We start from the raw sequence: 20,987 nt of genomic DNA, 5'->3' as shown, positions 1-20,987 counted from the left end.
ATTCTTCCACCACTCGGGGCGCTCTAACCGGAATTAGAATCAAAACTAAGACAAAATAAATGCAAAGAAGAATACGCTACTTCTTCTTTAGCAGATAGAAGTAGAAGCAGATTTCAAACAGATAAACAGATAAATAAATACTGGTTATTTTCTCTTGGTTCTGTCCAGTTTTAATCAGCAAAGTTGCTGCCGTGTTAAAAGACACTGTTAGGAAAGGATCTATTTAGGTACAAACATGTACATCATTTACAGTTCAAAATCCTTCTGTACATGTGGTAAATATCTAATCTAACAACATAAATATCTGCGGCTTGTATATCTTTTTTAAATTATTTTTTAAAAAATAGAGTGGATGCGGCTTATATGCAGGTGCAGCTTATAGTCCAGAAAATACGGTACTATATCAAACGTTACTGACAGTGAAATGTGGGGCGTTACTATACACTGAAATGATATCTAATCGCTGTTAACTGACCTGAGTAAAAACGATAAATTCCCGTTGATGAAGTTTTTGTGTAAAGCTGATTTATGGTTATGTGTTAAATCCATGCACAACGTACGGGAAGGAAGGAAGGAAGGAAGGAAGGAAGGAAGGAAGGAAGGAAGGAAGGAAGGAAGGAAGGAAGGAAGGAAGGAAGGAAGGAAGGAAGGAAGGAAGGAAGGAAGGAAGGAAGGAAGGAAGGAAGGAAGGAAGGAAGGAAGGAAGGAAGGAAGGAAATAAATGAGCCAGAAAGAAAGAAAGAAAGAAAGAAAGAAAGAAAGAAAGAAAGAAATGAGAAAGAAAGAAAAATATGAGCCTGAAAGAAAGAAAGAAAGAAAGAAAGAAAGAAAGAAAGAAAGAAAGAAAGAAAGAAAGAAAGAAAGAAAGAAAGAAAGAAAGAAAGAAAGAAAGAAAGAAAGAAAGAAAGAAAGAAAGAAAGAAAGATCAATTCAATTTAATTGGTGTAGTTTAGTAGCATTTAGTATCTTTTAGAGCAGTGTTTTGGCTCCAAAGACTGAATGTGGTGATAGATTTATAGTTACAAAGGTGGAGTTGAATTGGTATTTTTTTAATCGTCATTTTTATCGTTATCAGGATAAATGCCAGAAATTATCGTGATCATTTTTTTACTCCATACCGCCCATCCCTAATGTACAGTCCCTGTCAACAAATAAAAGTGAATTGAATTGAATTGAATTTTCCATTTATTAATTTGAAGTAAATAGAAAGGTTGATGAGGAGAAAGAATGTCCTTCATTTCAATCATTTCCTCTCACTTCACAGAATCTCTCACGTTTGGTTTGTGCCTCAGTGTAATTTCACTGTACTGTCCGATACTGATCAAAGCCACCCACACACACACACACACACACACACACACACACACACACACACACACACACACACACACACACACACACACACACAAGCAAACACAAGCTCGTGCAGGCTCACACTTGCAGCCGCCCACTAAAACAAACACACGCAGGCACGTGCATGTTCACGAGAGCGCCAAAAGGAAAAAACACAGACACAGGCCAGAAACGATTGAGCCCAGGTGACACACCCCAGCGTGCCGCGCGTAATGTCAACACACACGGAGAGAGAGTTATGTCACAGGATTATGTTGTAGATCGGAGGGACCTCCCCCTAACTCCTGTCACTCCATCTTTGCAAATCGCTGCCGAGACTCCTGCCAATGGTCAGATCAGATTATTAGAGCGTCACATGACCGAGCATGTACGGATACAGGTCTACTGTACACTGCAAAAACTACAAATCTTAAGAATATTTGTCTTATTTCTAGTTAAAATGTCTCATTTTTAGTCAAATAAATCTCATTACACTTAAATCAAGAGTCATTACCAGAAAAATAACTTGTTATTTGACAATTTTCAACTGTTTCAAGTAAATTTTCACTTGAAATAAGTAGAAAAATCTGCCAGTGGAACAAGATTTATCTTCTCATTACAAGCAAAAAAATCTTGTTCCACTGGTGGATTTTTCTACTTATTTTAAGTGAAAATCTACTTGAAACAGGTGAAAAATTTAGTTTTTTCCAGTGATGAGTTTTTTAAGTACTGCCAGAAACCTTTTTTTTTTGTGCACTGCAAAAACTCAACATCTTACCAGGAATATTTGTCTTATTTCTAGTTAAAATGTCTCATTTTTACTCAAAAAAATCTCATTACACTTAAAACAAGAGTCATTACCAGAAAAATAACTTATTTGACAATTTTCACCTGTTTCAAGTAAATTTTCACTTGAAATAAGTAAAAAAATAAGAAATAAGAAAAATCTGCCAGTGGGACAAGATTTATCTTCTCATTACAAGCAAAAAAAATCTTGTTCCACTGGCAGATTTTTCTACTTATTTTAAGTGAAAATCTACTTGAAACAGGTGAAAATTGTTGTTTTTTCCAGTGATGAGTCTTGTTTTAGTGTAATGAGATTTTTTTCCTACTTATTTCAAGTGAAAATCATTACAGAAAATAAAGGACTTTATCACAATATTCTTATTTTCTGAGACAGTCCTGTACACACACGGCAAAAACTCAAAATCTTAACAAGAATATTTGTCTTATTTCTAGTTAAAATGTCTCATTTTTAGTCCAAAAAATCTCATTACATTTAAAACAAGACTCATCACTGGAAAAAACAACAATTTTCACCTGTTTCAAGTAGATTTTCACTTAAAATAAGTAGAAAAATCTGCCACTGCCCAAACTTCCATTTCCACTACTGGTGTTTTTGGCATTAAACCCAAATATTTTGTATTGTATTTTGAATATTTTGTCCCCTTTTGTTAACACTCTCTTCATTTCTAAAGTTTTACCTTCTTACGACATGATTTTTAAAAAAATAATACAGTATGAGCATTCAGGTGTGTGTTAACATAATGCCAAAGTGGAAAGACATAAGCAATTTTGTTAGTGATGAAGTTGCTAGTGCCCATCAATATAGGAATGGGTTTTAAGACCATTAATTACCTCATTTGGAGCCTATTTTGCAAGAATATTTGTCTTATTTCTAGTTAAAATGTCTTATTTTTTGTCAAAAAAATCTCATTACACTTAAAACAAGACCCATCACTGGAAAAAACAACAATTTTCACCTGTTTCAAGTAGATTTTCACTTAAAATAAGTAGAAAAATCTGCCAGTGGAACAAGATTTTTTTGCTTGTAATAGGAAGATAAATCTTGTCCCACTGGCAAATTTTTCTACTTATTTCAAGTGAAAATTTACTTGAAACAGGTGAAAAATGTCAAATAACAAGTAATTGTTCTGGTAATGACTCTTTTTTTTTAAGTGTAATGAGATTTTTGACTAAAAATAAGACATTTTAACTAGAAATAAGACAAATATTCCTGGTAAGATTTTGTGTTTTTGCAGTGTCACCGTCCACCGCTCCTGTCGATTGATGGCAGCATCTGCTTTCTGATCACATGAGAGATAAATAAAGGTTTTCCACTCCAAAGATTCCTTTTAAAGAAGAAACACATTGATAAAGCTCTCCTGAAAATCTTCCAGAGGGAACAGAAGATTGTTGTCCTTGTACACTGGTTTCCTTTCTCCCGGAGCCACAATCGTTTGCTGAGCCACAAGTGTTCACAGTTCAAGCTACCGTGACTCAAATCTGCCTCTTAAGTCACATGTGCATCCAAAGCCCCCAGAACTTTGAGTATTAAGATGCTTTCAGACCTTTGGCCCGTTTGTTTTGTTCCGATTCAGGGGCTAAATTGATACAGTTGTTTCTCGTTTGTGGGGTTTGTGATCACAAGGCAAGCGTCTGTAGCGGTTAGGGTTGCCACCCGTCCCGTAAAATACGGAATTGTCCTTTATTTGAGAAAAAATGATGCGTCCCGTATTGAACTAATATGGGACGCAATTTGTACCGTATTTTCATTAATTTTTACACCATATTCTAGTTGAATTATTGAAATAAATGAACCTTTACACCATATTCTAGTTGAATTATTGAAATAAATTAACTTTTACACCATATTCTAGTTGAATTATTGAAATAAATTAACTTTTACACCATATTCTAGTTGAATTATTGAAATAAATTAACTTTTACACCATATTCTAGTTGAATTATTGAAATAAATTAACTTTTACACCATATTCTAGTTGAATTATTGAAATAAATTAACTTTTACACCATATTCTAGTTGAATTATTGAAATAAATTAACTTTTACACCATATTCTAGTTGAATTATTGAAATAAATTAACTTTTACACCATATTCTAGTTAAATTATTGAAATAAATTAACTTTTACACCATATTCTTCACCTGTAGGCTATATTCTACATCTTGGCTGATGTGAACATACGTAGCATACATGTAGGAGGATATTTCAGTTGCTAGTATGGTTGTCTGTCTCTACAGTCATGGAAGTTCAATGCTATTAAAGCACTTTAAACTTTAAATCAAAGCATTTTGTTTTTCATATAAAATAAACACATTTTTATTCAGTTTAGAAGTTTTAGGGCTTTTTTTTTTGGCTCCTGCGCTGCTGAAATCAGGGCGTCCCTTATTTCTATTTCTGAAAGGTGGCAACCCTAGTAGCGGTTCAAAGCTGTTAACAAATGCCATGAACCAACTGTTCTCTGATTGGTCAGAAATGAACGTGGGAGGAGTTTCCTCTTCCGTACCCTGGGAAAAACAACAAGCCCCTTTCACAGAGAGGGCGCAAAACGCAGACCGCCGCCGGCGATCCCATTCATTTATGTTCTACCGGCATCGTGCCGTGCTGTGACGACATCTCGGCACGTCCAATAGGAGAGAAGGGGGTGGAGGCTGCACTAGGGCTGTTCGATTAATCGATTTTAAATCGTAATCGCGATTATGTAATTAGAATGATGTTAAAATGTGAAAATCGTAAAATCGATTTTTCACTTTTTTTTTTTTTTTTTTACCTTGTCTGCACACATATTAATGATTGATACCATATTAATGATTGGTGTAAATACCTCTCAATACCTGCGACAAGTGCCCCATGGGAGAGGCTCTTTAGTGTAGGAGGGGGCGTTGTAACCATGGTGATATACTAACATGCCACCGGGCATCCCTCAAGCCAGATGCCGTAGACCGGCTCGTGTTCCTTGCAAAAAACTTGCAAATGTGAATATCAAATGTAATGACTGACATTACACACCTCTACCTCCTTCATGGGTTGCATTATTATTTAGCATGCAAAGACCCAGTTTAGTTTAATTAGAAAATGTCTTGTTTTATTTAATTGGAAATATAACTTACTGTATGTTTGCAAGTGCTGATTTGCTGATTTTTTTTTCAGAGATAAAACTTTATATTTTATTATATATTTTTTTAAACTTTTTTCAACTTATTTTACAGAGTTTTGCACTTTATTCATTCATTTTTGGTTTAATAAGAGCAAAGTTTGCACTTAAAGCCCAATGGGGCAAATGTTCAATAAAAAAACAGCATATTTGAAATCATTTCTTTGCCTTTTGTCAATTCACAAAATAATCGTAATCGAAAATCGGATTTTGAGAGAAAAAAATCGAGATTTTATTTTTGGGCAAAATTGAACAGCCCTAGGCTGCACCGACTCTTCTCCTTGCGCCGCGGTCGCACATACACATGAATGGAGTTGTGTTGGTAGCTGTGTCGATTATGTTCTCACTACAAATAAAGAAATGAACCGCTCCAGGTCTGGAATGGAAGCGAGCCGAGACCACCTCTCCTAGGATCTCGGCTCGCTTGTTTTGTCCCTTATCCGAGCGCGATTGCTGTGTTCAGATATACCAAACGATCCGATCTTTAGGGGGAAACGCTCCCTGTTCCAGTGTTCTGCCAGTCCTTGCTCCCTGCCGAGAAACGCTACTTTGTGGTTCGAGTTTGATTGCTACGTCCATGATTTCTTGCATGATGTAAAATTGATAATATTGGATGTTGAGTATTTGATCCTTCAAAATACATTACCCATGACATGAATTGCATTACACTTTGTGAACATTATACGATAAAGAGAAAAAAAAAACAATTCTATGGCTTTATTTGATATTCATTCAGTCATTCGCGTTTATTTAACCAGGCAGGTCATTAAGAACGTTCTTATTTACAATAACGGCCTGGCAAGAGACAAGGACCAGTTAGGGGAAAAGGAAGTGGGCTAGGGAGTAAAACACAGTATAATTGTAGCTCTACAAAGGTAGAAAACCATTAGGTAGCATTTTTTGGCAAAGCAGCAGATATTGGCAGAACACCGGAAAAACTGCTCCAAACGGGACAGGTGTGAAAGCTCCCTCAGTAACTCGGTCCAAGGAAGGTGGTAAAGTGTAAAAACATGTTAGACACTGAAAGTGTCAACAAAAAGAACCAGAAACAGAATTTAGAAAGTCAGTTCCCTCCAGCCATCATCTATACCGGCTTCTTCCCGTTTAGGCTCACAGGGTTCTGCTGGAGCTGATCCCAGCTCTCTGCAGACCAAAGGTCGGGGTAAACCCTGGTAAACCAACTCTCAATCTATGGGCGATTCAGAAACACCACTTAGGGCCGAGATATACTTGCAATCCACCACACAAGTACTACAAAGTACATGTGTAGCCACAGCTGCCCTGGGGCGAACTGGCGGAAACGTGGCGGCCAATCCTTCCATCACTGGACGGCCGGCTTTACCACCTGAGTTACTGCTTTCCTAAGGTACTTTTAACCACTAGTGGCGCTGATCAGGTCCAGCAAACCCAGGCATCAAGTTTGGGAGATTTTACAGTCTATGTAACATCTAGGCCAGGGGTCGGCAACCCAAAATGTTGAAAGAGCCATATTGGACCAAAAACACAAAAAACAAATATGTCTGGAGCCGCAAAACATTAAAAGTCTTGTATCAGCCTTAGAATGAAGACAACACATGCTGCATGTTTCTATATTAGTTATAACTGGGGGAAGATTTTTTTTTCATTATGCACTTCGAGAAAAAAGTTGAAATGTCGAGAAAAAAGTCGAAATGTCGAGAAAAAAGTTGAAATTTCGAGAGAAAAGTCGAAATGTCGAGAAAAACGTCGAAATGTTGAGAAAAAAGTCAAAATGTTGAGAAAAAAGTCTAAATGTCGAGAAAAAAGTCTAAATTTCGAGGAAATAGTCAATATTTCGAGAAAAAAAGTCGAAATGTCAAGATTAATGTTGAAGTACAATCTTGAGAAAAAAGTCAAAATGTCGAGAAAAACGTCCAGAAAAAAGTCGAAATTTTGAGAAAAAAGACGAAATGTCGAGGAAATAGTCAATATTTCGAGAAAAAAGTCGAAATGTCGAGATTAAAAAGGAAAGGAAAAACGAAGAAAAAAAGAGAAAAAAGGAAAAACAGAAAAAAAAGAAAAAAAGAAGAAAAAAAAGGAAAAAAAAGAAAAATAAAAAAAAGAGAAAAAAAGGAAAAAAAAAAAGAGAAAAAAAGGGAAAAAAAGGTCAAACATTTTTGATAAAAGCTCCAGGAGCCACTAGGGAGGCGCTAAAGAGCCGCGGGTTGCTGATCCCTGATCTATACAGTCAAACATGGCATTTAAATATTGTGTCGGTGTTTCATGTCAACAATTTTCCACATGGGTGAAACCAGAGAAACAGACAACAATCCAAACAGCATTCATTTAATGTCCTTACAGCCATCTCTGTTTTCGCTGCCGTGAACAATATTTCAGTTCAACCCAGACATGGAAACGTTGTTTTTATGCATAGCAATAATAAGGGATTAATTTAGTGTATTTGAACCGAACCAACTGTGGGACAATAAGGTAGATACACTGCAAAAACTCAAAATCTTAACAAGAATATTTGACTTATTTTTAGTTAAAATGTCTCATTTTTAGTCAAAAAAAATCTCAAATTTACTTGAAACAGGTGAAAATTGTCAAATAACAAGTTATTTTTCTGGTAATGACTCTTGTTTTAAGTGTAATGAGATTTTTTGACAAAAAATGAGACATTTTAACTAGAAATAAGACAAATATTCCTGGTAAAATGTTTAGTTTTTGCAGGGCTGTAATCAGACCATCAGTGGCCTGAGGGGTGACACATATGAGCCAAAAAGTGGATTTTATTAACCCAGAGTTTCCACACCTAAAACTGAAATAGAATACTGATGCATGAGAAATAAAAGCAGCCAGAAAAAGGAAGCAGTCACTCCCAACTGTATGATATTAAACACAGTCTCCTGTTTCATTAAAAACGAGGAAAAAGCAAAATAAGATTGAGGGCTGGTGTTAATCCTGCAGAGGAAAGGGTTAAAGCAGAACTGACTCTGCACTCTGAAGCTGCACAGACGAGGAGAGCAGGGCTGGAGGGGAAGAGGAGGAGGAGGAGGAGGAGGAGGAGGAGGGGAGTGTTCGCTTTTGCATGTTTTGAAATCTCTCCTCGCTCTGGCTCTGTGTCTCACACGCCCGGGCCATGTGCGGCCTCCACGTCACGTGCTGCTGCAGAGATCATCCAAGCGGGAGAGGCGGCGTGCAGGAGAGAGCAGGAGGTAGAGGGGGAGGGAGGGAGGGAGGGAGGGAGGAGGAAACGGAGAGGAAGCCGTGGAGATAACAAGGCGAATAACCAGCGAGCACAAGGCGAGAGAGGAGAGGGAGCTGGAGAGAGAGGGAGAGATCACGAGGACAGCTGACTGTACACTGATTATTGATAATGGTTTTAATATCACCGCAGTAAAATGGAGCTCCTCTCTCCAACAGCAATTTAGTCATTATCCTGCAATCAAAACATCTTACCGTCAAAGGCGTGCAGAATGTTTGTCAGAGCTTCCCTGAGACTAAATGACTTTAACATACGGTGTGGACGGTTTTAAACATAGCAGTTTCACAATAAGGACTCAAAAACTATCACATTAATACACTTGAAAGGCTTCAAAATGGGTTTTTAAATTTATTTTTTTTTCTTCCAATGATAACTCACATTTCTTTCACCACGTTAGGCTGTTCCTGAAGTGACATGACACAAGTATGACCTCTGCAGAATGAAAGAAAGGGGTCGTGACTTGGAGCCACGTCTCATCCTTACACTGCAAAAACTCAACATCTTACCAGGAATATTTGTCTTATTTCTAGTTAAAATGTCTAATTTTTAGTCAGAAAAATCACATTACACTTAAAACAAGAGTCATTACCAGAAAAATAACTTGTTTTTTTGACAATTTCCACCTGTTTCAAGTAAATCTACACTTGAAATAAGTAGAAAAATCTGCAAAAAAATCTTGTTCTACTGGCAGATTTTTCTACTTATTTTAAGGGAAAATCTACTTGAAACAGGTGAAAATTGTTTTTTTTTCCAGTGATGAGTCTTGTTTTAAGTGTAATGAGATTTTTTTGACTAAAAATTAGACATTTTAACTAGAAATAAGACAAATATTCTTGTTAAGATTTTGAGTTTTTGCAGTGTACCAGCCCTGAATGTTATTTTGCTTTTTCCTCGTTTTTAATGAAACAGGAGACTAACTACAGTACCCCACTGTGTATAATATCATACAGTTAGTAGAGCCTCTTCCTTTTTCTGGCTGCTTTTATTTCTCATCCATCAGTATTCTATTTCAGTTTTAGGTGTGGAAGCTCTGGGTTAATAAAATCCACTTTTTGGCTCATATGTGTCACCCCTCAGGCCACTGATGGTCTGATTACAGTGTAAAAGACATTAAATACACATCAGCTGAGGAACTTAGCGGTTTAGTGGGTGAGAGTTTAGAGAGAGACATGCACGGCTGAAATCTCCGGAGATCCACGAGTTCAGGGCGACGATGCAACGTCAGAGCTGATGACGTCACGTGCAGCGTTGGCAGGTCAAACAGGTGAACTCCCATCATTAATATCAGGGTAAAGAGCTGCTCCCTCACAGGTAGATGTTTAGGATCGTATCATCTGTTGTTAACCACTGCAGCTCCTCCTCCTTTGCTTTTACACTGCAAAAACTCACAATCTTAACAGGAATATTTGTCTTATTTCTAGTTAAAATGTCTCATTTTTAGTCAAGAAAAACTCATTACAGTTAAAACAAGACTCATTACTGGAAAAAACAACAATTTTCACCTGTTTCAAGTAGATCTTCACTTAAAATAAGTAGAAAAATCTGCCAGTGGAACAAGATTTTTTTGCTTGTAATGAGAAGATAAATCTTGTCCCACTGGCAGATTTTTCTACTTATTTCAAGTGAAAATCTACTTGAAACAGGTGAAAATTGTCAAATAACAAGTAGTTTTTCTGGTAATGACTCTTTTTTTAAGTGTAGTGAGATTTTTTTGACTAAAAATGAGACATTTTAACTAGTAAAGAGCTGTTCCCTCACAGATAGATGTTTAGGATCGTATCATCTGTTGTTAACCACTGCAGTCCCTCCTCCTTTCCTTTTACACTGCAAAAACACAAGAATATTTGTCTTATTTCTCGTTAAAATGTCTCATTTTTAGTCAAATAAAACTCATTACACTTAAAACAAGAGTCATCACTGGAAAAAAAAACTTATTTGACAATTTTCACCTGTTTCAAGTAAATTTTTACTTGAAATAAGTAGAAAAATCTGCCAATGGGACAAGATTTATTTCATTACAAGCAAAAAAATCTTGTTCCACTGGCAGATTTTTCTACTTATTTTAAGGGAAAATCTACTTGAAACAGGTGAAAATTGTTGTTTTTTTCCAGTGAAGAGTCTTGTTTTAAGTGTAATGAGATTTTTTTTACTAGAAATTAGACCTTTTAACTAGAAATTAGACAAATATTCTTGTTAAGATTTTGAGTTTTTGCAGTGTACTTCAAATTAATAAATGAACAATAAAATCTATTAAAGCTTCCAAAATCATTGAGTCAGCAAAAACTCAAAATCTTAACAAAAATATTTGTCTTATTTCTAGTTAAAATGTCTCATTTTTAGTCAAGAAAAACTCATTACACTTAAAACAAGACTCATCACTGGAAAAAAAAAAAACAATTTTCACCGGTTTCAAGTAGATTTTCACTTAAAATAAGTATTTTATTATAGTTATTTTGCTGGTAATGAGTCTTGTTTTAAGTGTAATGAGATTTTTTGACTAAAAATGAGACATTTTAACTATAAATAAGACAAATATTCCTGGTAAGATGTTGAGTTTTTGCAGCGTACAGCCCTGTCTTCACTCTTTTTCCACCTGTAACGGCAGACGTCCAGACGTCCAGGCGGAGAGAGGACTGTCTTCCAGATGACACACATTTGCACTAAATATTGCAGCTGGGTTCTTGTCCACGCTCCAAGCCGGTCCACTTGGCAGCGCTAACATTTTTATCACGTTGAGGAAGGGGGGGGAAAGAAAGGTTTTAACCACAATTGTCCTTTTCTCTCTAAACTGCATCCTGGATGTTTCCTTTTCAACACATCTGGATTTGAGGTAACCGACTCCAGGAATTACAACAACGGCCCCATTGTTAACACGTGTTAACAACATGTTTCCCATCATAACAAATATTTAAAGCGCCCAAAGTCAACAGCAGGACTCCTTTAAGCAGCGCAGCATCCAAACCAGCAAAGAAAATGTTTATAAGAATCGCTCTTTAGACTAAAAAATCTTGTCCAGTCTTATTGCAACCAGATGCCAGGAGAGCAGAGCATTTCAAGAACCAGAGTCACTGATCTTTTATGAGAGTTGCAATGAGGGTTTCTTCTTAATTAATTTGTTTGGAGGCACAATTGTAACCATTTAAATTATTTTTCTCCTTGAAAATGAAATAAAACCTTTCTTAATTGAGAACCAACATCTGGAGTTACAACGGCGAGCTGGTTTGAGCAATTGTAGCAAAAGATCAACGTCAAAAGCACATGCAGGTATATTTTAACACTAGTCCTAAAAGGAAATTAAAGCTGCAAGCAGCGATAGTGGGCCCTCCACCCTTGTGCACGTTCAGGCTGCAGTGGAAGCTTGTATGACTTGATGTAGATTCTTCAGAACTGGACATTTAGTGGATGAAACCACCCACGACTCTCTATATCAAACCATTCAAAAGTTATGGCAGAAAGTAGGAACTATCAGATATGGACCAATCAGATGAAGGGGGGGCGCGCTTTTTGGCGTCTAGCGTCGCCACAGTAACGCTTTTGACTGAGAAAAGTAATGCGCGTAGTTGCAGGATCTAGACGCACATTTTGATGTATAACACACCTGGGTACACGTTACGGTTCAGGCTGCATTAACGGCCGAAGAAATGGCATAAATTGCGCCAAAATGACACAATTAATTCAAAATGGCCGACTTCCTGTTGGGTTTCGGCCATGGCGCCAAGAGACTTTTCTTTAAGTTGCGACATGATACAGGTGTGTACCGATGTTCGTGCATGTACGTCTAACCCAGGAGTCTGCAACCCAAAATGTTGAAAGAGCCATATTGGACCAAAAACACAAAAAACAAATATATCTGGAGCCGCAAAAAATGAAAAGTCTTAGAATGAAGGCAACACAAATTTATCTATATTAGTTATAACTGGGGGAAGATTTTTTTTTTCCATTATGCACTTCGAGTAAAAAGTCGAAATGTCGAGATTTCGAGATAAAAGTCGAAATGTTAAAATTAATGTTGAAGTACAATCTTGAGAAAAAAGTTGAAATGTCAAGAAAAGTCGAATTGTGGAGAAAAAAGTCGAAATGTCGAGTAATTAGTCAAAATTTCGTGGAAAAAAGTCGAAATGTTAAGATTAATCTTGAGATCTTCAATCTTGAGAAAAAAGTCGAAATGTCGAGAAAAATGTTGAGGAAATAGTCAAAATTTCGTGAAAAAAGTTGAAATTTAGAGAAAAAAGTCGAAATGTCGAGATTAATGTTGACGTACAATCTCGAGAAAAAAGTCAAAATGTCGAGAGAAAAGTCTGTCGAGAAAAAAGTCAAAATTTCGAGACAAAAGTTGAAATTTCGAGATTAAAAAGGAAAGGAAAAAGGAAGAAAAAAGAGAAGGGAAAAAAGGAAAGGAGAAAAAGAGGAGAAAAAAAGAGAAAAAAAGGCAAAAAAGCTCAAACATTTTTGAAAAGCTCCAGGGAGCCACTAGGGCGGCGCTAAAGAGCCGCATGCGGCTCTAGAGCCGCGGGTTGCCGACCCCTGGTCTAACCGTATTGTGGGGCTTGAGGCACAAAGTTTTCTAGGGGGCGCTGTTGAGCCATTAGGCCACGCCCATTAATGCAAACCATTAAATATCAAATTTTTCGCCAGGCCTGGCTTGGTGCAAAATTTGGTGACTTTTGGGGCACGTTTAGGGGGAAAAAAGGCCCTCATTTCGTCGGAAGAAAAATAAAAACGAGAAAAAAACATCTCCTACAGATACAATCGTGCCTTCGCACTCTCAGTGCTCGGGCCCTAATAAGAAGAATGATCTCCAGGAAGTGTGATCTCCAAACTACACACGGATGTCATTTCAACTGGGTTTTTAAGCTGGTGATGAGAACAAGTGGTGCTTACGGCACGGCTGCAAGGATAAAACTACTGCTTTCCAAAAGGAAACACTGATGAGTCTGCAGTTTGATGAAGGTCAGTAAAACAAGCCAGGAGGCAAAATTAGAAGAAGGCAATAATAATAATAATTCACAATCATTATAAAAGCAAAACATTGCATTTTAGCACGAAACAACCAATCTGTGAAACACGGCTGTGGTAGTTTCATGGTTTGGGTCCATTTCTCAGTACCATTTCATTCACTTGTGAGCTCCTTCATCCTCTAAATTTTCAATTTCTTTGTCAAGATGTAAACTAAAAAAAAAAAGAAAGAAAAGAAAAATGTTATATTGAATGGCTTAAGGCCAGGAACGGTCTGACGGCAGCACTTTTGGCCATTTACAACCGCAGATCCCTTTTTTTAATTTTCTGCAGCTAACTGTGAATTAATTTTCATTTCACTTTCCTTTGTTCTTAAAGACGTTTCATCTTCCCTCCATCCTTCACCTGGCAAACTGCTGGTTGCAAAGTTATGATGGTTTTTATTACATTTTTCAGTTTGTTTGATTATTTCAGTTCAGTTTTAGTTAGTTTAACGAGAACATAAGTAGTTTAGTTATGATTGACTTACAATGTTGACGCAAAAATGCATTAAAGAATCCTGCCATACAGCACAGGAATCCTTTGTTCTTTATTTTGAGTAATTAGAGGGAGGGAAAAAAAGGAATTAATTTGAAAAATGGAGCCCAAAAAACATAAAAAAAAAACAAGGCACAAAAGGAAAATAAAAACAGAAGCAAATGTATTTAGTACGACGGAGTATTAGGGCCAAACTAAGACAAAAAAAATTGGAAATTACGAGAATAAAGTCATAATATAATGAGAATAAAGTCGTAATATTACGAGAATAAAGTCGTAAAATTACGAGAATAAACTCGTAACATTACGAGAATAAACTCGTAACATTACGAGAATAAAGTCGTTATATTGCGAGAATAAAGTCGTAATATTATGAGAATAAAGTCGTAAAATTCAGAGAATAAAGTCGTGACATTACGAGAATAAAGTCGTAATGAATAAAGTGGTAATTTATGAGAATAAAGTCATAATATTATGAAAATAAAGTGGTAATTTATGAGAATAAAGTCATAATATTATGAAAATAAAGTGGTAATTTATGAGAATAAAGTCATAATATTATGAAAATAAAGTGGTAATTTATGAGAATAAAGTCATAATATTATGAAAATAAAGTGGTAATTTATGAGAATAAAGTCATAATATTATGAAAATAAAGTGGTAATTTATGAGAATAAAGTCATAATATTATGAAAATAAAGTGGTAATTTATGAGAATAAAGTCATAATATTATCTTCTCCCTGTGTTAAAATGAAGAATATTGAGCATCTTGTGAAGTTCTATTTATATATTTATAATATATTACAACTTTATTCTCGTAATATTATGACTTTATTCTCATCATTTTACGACTTTATTCTCATTACATTATGACTTTATTCTCGTAATTTCCTTTTTTTGTTTTTTTGTTTGGCCCTAATACTCCGTCGTAATTTAGTGTCAGTCACTTATGGATTGTTAATTTCAGTTTTGATCTAGTTTTATTCCTATAAAAATAGTTAGTATTTATTTTTATTTCAGTTAACAGGATTATTTTTTCACTGTTAGTGTCAGTTTTCATTAACTATAAGGAGGATTTCACGCCTGCATGAGTTATGTTTCTGGTCTCCGGTTAAACATTTCCTGGCTGCAGAGACTCTGGTATCGGCCGTGCAGCGTCGGTGCAGCACATGCCTGCACGCTGAAAGTTTAATGAGTTCATGCATTCTTCAGTGTGCCCGAGCTCGGGCCAAGTTCAGGATAAAAGTCTAGTTTGATGATCCCGGTTCTGGGAAACACTGGACGGACGATATTCAAGGGGCGTACAATGTGGTTGAAAAACACAGGTGAACTGTAAATGAGTGATTTATTCTATTTTATTCTTTAACAGTGCCTGTCTAGTTTTAGAGACGGTGAAAGACGTGAAAACACTGGGGACTGTTGCTCTGAGGCTGGAGACATTTTAAAAAACTTAAATCTTGCTGTAAAAACGGAGCTTGTGGGATTTATTCTAGTCTTGTTGGGGTAATGAGAGCCCAAATTACCTTTTATGTGCCCGCTTCTTAAAGTCATCAGATCAAAATCATTCCATTTTGACCATCTCACTGCAAAAACTCAAAATCTTTGAATATTTGAAGAATATTTGTCTTATTTCTAGTTAAAATGTCTCATTTTTAGTCAAGAAAATCTCATTACACTTAAAACAAGACTCATCACTGGACAAAACAACAATTTTCACCTGTTTCAAGTAGATTTTCACTTGAAATAAGTAGAAAAATCTGCCAGTGGAACAAGATTTTTTTTTGCTTGTAATAAGAAGATAAATCTTTTTATCTTTTTTTTTTGCTATATTACCTGAATTTTTTTTTGCACACAAATAGCACACTGCAAAAACTCAAAATCTTAACAAGAATATTTGTCTTATTTCTAGTTAAAATGTCTAATTTTTTGTCAAAAAATTTCATTACACTTAAAACAAGAGTCATTACCAGAAAAATAACTTGTTATTTGACAATTTTCACCTGTTTCAAGTAAATTTTCACTTGAAATAAGTAGAAAAATCTGCCAGTGGGACAAGATTTATCTTCTCATTACAAGCAAAAAAATCTTGTTCCACTGGCAGATTTTTTTTAACTTATTTTAAGTGAAAATCTACTTGAAACAGGTGAAAATTGTTGTTTTTTCCAGTGATGAGTCTTGTTTTAAGTGTAATGAGATTTTTTGACTAAAAATGAGACATTTTAACTAGAAATAAGACAAATATTCTTGGTAAGATTTTGAGTTTTTGCAGTGCATGATTGAGCGTGATGTTGCATTTACATGTTTTGACAAGATTTATCTTCTCATTACAAGCAAAAAAATCTTGTCCCACTGGCAGATTTTTCTACTTATTTTAAGTGAAAATCTCCTTGAAACAGGTGAAAATTATCAAATAACAAGTTATTTTTCTGGTAATGACTCTTGTTTTAAGTGTAATGAGATTTTTTGACTAAAAATGAGACATTTTAACTAGAAATAAGACAAATATTCTTGTTAAGATTTTGAGTTTTTGCAGTGTGTTGCTCTGAGGCTGGAGACATTTTTTAAAACTTAAATCTTGCTGTAAAAACGGAGCTTTATTCTAGTCTTGTTGGGCTAATGAGAGCCAAAACAACCTTTTATGTGCCCGGTTCTTACAGTCATCAGATCAAAATCATTCCATTTTGACCACCTTCAACTAAGAATCTCACTCCCAGTGCGGATTTCTACCATTTTTAAAGAGCAAACATGTGAAAAATATTCACCAGAACGCCTCATAAACCCACAGCTGCATCCATCTTCCAGCGCTGCACCTTCCTCTCAGCTATTCTCCATTTTCTCTAGCATGAATTAAAATCAAAGTAAAACATGCATGTGGATGAGATTATTATTTCCAGTCTATTTTCCATCTATTTCTCTGGTCGACTCTCTCTCGTTCTCTCTCTGGCGCTCTTAGCAGCTCGGTAGTAACACTTCAGCTCCACGACGACCGCAGGGATTTCTGGCTGGATGCATCGAGCTCCATTCAGTCACGTGTTTATAATTCAGAATAAAGAGCACACGCACACACACACACACACAGAGGAAGATGAAAGCATGTTTCCATTAAAGCCTTCATAGTTGCATGCAAATGCCAAAACAAAGAGGACACTCTCATATGCACAAAGTTCTCTGCAGTGCACACACACACACACACACACCCACACACACGTACAAAAGCATTGATATGCATTCAAAACGGCGTCCATGCGCACAAACGCACTGATGGAATATATTCACCGACTCTCAGAGAAGCACTTGAAGCTGATCTGAAGTCTTGCAGCAGTCGTGTTCTCTCCATCGCAACAGCAGCTCTGTCCTCACTGAACCTCTGCTGCTTTTCTCTTTTGCATCTTTTCTATTTTCTCTACCTCATTTTAGCTGGCTGTTGTTTTTTTTTTCTCTTGTTTTTCACATGTCCTCCTTTATTGCTCACGACTCAAAAATGAAATGACAATGTGCGAAGGCAGATTTGTCAAACGCTGATCCTGCTCAGCAACCACATCTCTCTTGTCATTTTTTCTCCGCCTGAGTCGAGATCTTCACCGTCGGCTCAGAGCATTTTATTCTGCGGAAAAGTATGAGTGCAAGATAAACAAAAATATGGCGTCAGAGCACCATTTTTACACCAAATGCGAGAAGAAGCAGCCAATGACAAAAATGTCAAAACTCAGTGGAAACATAAGGATTACTCTGTACAAGCACAGTATTTTAAATTCTTATTATTATAATTTAGGGGGACATGCGTGGTGTCAAGCTTCAGTGAGCTACTGGAACGAGTAGTAGTATTTCTGAAGCTTTTTATCTTTTTTTTTTGCTATATTACCTAAGATTTGCACAGAAATAGCACACTGCAAAAACCCAAAAATCAAAATCTTACCAGGAATATTTGTCTTATTTCTAGTTAAAATGTCTCATTTTTAGTCAGAAACTCTCATTACACTTAAAACAAGAGTCATTACCAGAAAAATAACTTGTTATTTGACAATTTTCACCTGTTTCAAGTAAATTTTCACTTGAAATAAGTAGAAAAATCTGCCAGTGGAACAAGATTTATCTTCTCCTTACAAGCAAAAAAATCTTGTTCCACTGGCAGATTTTTCTACTTATTTTAAGGGAAAATCTACTTGAAACAGGTGAAATCAAACAGGTGAAAATTGTGTTTTTTTTCCAGTGATGACTCTTGTTTTAAGTGTAATGAGATTTTTTTTGACTAAAAATGAGACATTTTAACTAGAAATAAGACAAATATTCCTGGTAAGATTTTGAGTTTTTGCAGTGTAGCAACTTCATCGCTAACAAAATTGCTTATGTCTTTCCTCTTTGGCATTATGTTAACACACACCTGAATGCTGCATACTGTATTATGTATTATAGAAGATTTTTGTACTTATTTTAAGTGAAAATCTACTTGAAACAGGTGAAAATTGTTGTTTTTTTCCAGTGATGAGTCTTGTTTTAAGTGTAATGAGATTTTTTGACTAAATATTTTACATTTTAACTAGAAATAAGACAAATATTCTTGTTAAGATTTTGAGTTTTTGCAGTGTAGCTTGTGTTTCAAAAGAGACCAATGAAAGGTTGAATATTTCTGAAGCTTTTTATCTTTTTTTTTGTGCTATATTACCTGAAACAACTAATTAAATACATTCAAGTCAAACAACAACGTTTAATCCCCTCTGGAGGAGACAAGGCTCTAAAAACACAAGCCAATCTTTGTGTGTGAGTAAAGCAAAGCCATCGGCTTGTCCGTCAAACCTTCATGTGCTTCAGAGATGTGGCTTTCATTAAAGCTTTAAAACATTTTACTGACTTTTACTGCTTTTTCCAACATCTCATACCTCTTTAAAACATTTTTTTCACGGGGTGAGAAATTTTCCTGAGGTATCATTGAAACGTTGGTGACATTTCATTCCTAAAAATAACCAGAAAAACGGCTAAAGTACAATCCTGCTCTGTCCACTTGCAGCTGCTTTTACACCTCATTTCCCCTGGCTTCTCTGCCCTAATGTGACACATCTGTTGGTGAAGTTCATTACCATGGAAACATCTGTAACGTCTGATGTCGTGTCAACTCGTGCAGAGTGTTTCTCTGAGAGAGAGCACATGTGCATCCAGTGGGGGTTAGTAGAGGGAAAAAAAGAAAGATCTTCTCTCAGCTGTTTAATAAAATTGTACAGACTACAAATGCAGGCTGGAAATAAAAACAAAGGAATATTTTTTTTTCCACAATGAGTTGGTATTTGCAACATTAGCATCACTAGCACTGAATATAGAACTGCACTCCCTTGCATTGAACACCAGGGGGCCTGATCCGTATTTTGCAGAAATGTTGGCGTTATTAAGGTTTTTCAAGGTTGGATTACGTGATACTGCAAGTACTTTACATTTCTGATATATTTTGCAGGGGAATTGCAGTTAATAACAAAGCAAAAGGGAAAAGAAACAAGGGTTTCCGAATTCTGAGCTACAGTGAACGCAGCTTGATTTTACGCTATCGTGGACATCACACTGCAAAAACTCAAAATCTTACCAGGAATATTTGTCTTATTTCTAGTTAAAATGTCTCATTTTTAGTAAAAAATCTCATTACACTTAAAACAAGAGTCATTACCAGAAAAATAACTTGTTATTTGACAATTTTCAACTGTTTCAAGTAAATTTTCACTTGAAATAAGTAGAAAAATCTGCCAGTGGGACAAGATTTATCTTCTCATTACAAGCAAAAAAAATCTTGTTCCACTGGCAGATTTTTCTACTTATTTCAGGTGAAAATCTACTTGAAACAGGTGAAAATTGTTGTTTTTTCCAGTGATGAGTCTTGTTTTAAGTGTAATGAGATTTTTTTTGACTAAAAACGAGACATTTTAACTAGAAATAAGACGAATATTCTTGTTAAGATTTTGTGTTTTTGCAGTGTAATCTTTAAGCTCCTTAGGGAAAATGAAGCCTCTTTCTCGGTTAGTCTCACTGGTAAGTGGTTTTCTTAAATCAATTTTTGTTCCCTCACAATATTCTCATCTTATTAAAAGATTTTAAATTTATATAAACACTGCAAAAACTCAAAATCTTACCAGGAATATTTGTCTTATTTCTAGTTAAAATGTCTAATTCTTAGTAAAAAATCTCATTACACTTAAAACAAGAGTCATTACCAGAAAAATAACTTGTTATTTGACAATTTTCACCTGTTTCAAGTAAATTTTCACTTGAAATAAGTAGAAAAATCTGCAAAAAAATCTTGTTCCACTGGCAGATTTTTCTACTTATTTTAAGTGAAAATCTACTTGAAACAGGTGAAAATTGTCGTTTTTTCCAATGATGAGTCTTGTTTTAAGTGTAATGAGATTTTCTGACTAAAAATGAGACATTTTAACTAGAAACAAGACAAATATTCTTGTTAAGATTTTGAGTTTTTGCAGTGTAGAAGTGTACGTAATGACAGAGAAGTCGGATAATTGGACTCTGATCTGACTAATTGACATATTCTTTGAGTTTGAAAGCAATAAAGAAAGTGACGTGGATGATGTTTTGTCTGACTTTTCTTTTGAACTGGCAGTCACTTCAGAAACTCTGAGAAGCCACCGAGAGGTTACGAGTCAGCGTTGCCATGGCGACCGTCCCAAGCCCAGATAAATGAGAGCGTTGCATCTGGAAGGGGTTCAGATGGAAAAGCCTACGCCAAAATCAATATGCAGGATAAAAAAATAAAAAAAGCTTTTGCAAGTCACTTAGACACCCCAATTACATGTCTTCGTGAAAATAAAAAGTGATTTTTGATTTAAAGTGCAGCGAGTAAAGTGAAAAAGATGATGATAATGATCCGGTTATCCAGATAAATGCAGGTGTTTTTGTTGCTTCACAAAGTGAACCGATTACGGAGCAGAAGCAACGAGAGACCCTTGTTGTCGCGTTGTGAAGGGAATGACTTAAAGACGTA

The 20,987-nt window shown here is 35.8% G+C and overlaps 1 pseudogene; it reads right to left on the bottom strand.

The window, feature by feature from the left end:
- The window catches only part of LOC133460749 (hepatic leukemia factor-like), an 89,698-nt pseudogene that overhangs the window by 41,204 nt on the left and 27,507 nt on the right, over positions 1 to 20,987 (bottom strand).

Source organism: Cololabis saira, chromosome 15, assembly GCF_033807715.1.
Source record: "Cololabis saira isolate AMF1-May2022 chromosome 15, fColSai1.1, whole genome shotgun sequence".
Classification (NCBI taxonomy): domain Eukaryota; kingdom Metazoa; phylum Chordata; class Actinopteri; order Beloniformes; family Belonidae; genus Cololabis; species Cololabis saira.
The sequence above is the reverse complement of the archived record's forward strand: the minus strand, read 5'-3'. Positions and strand labels throughout refer to the sequence as shown.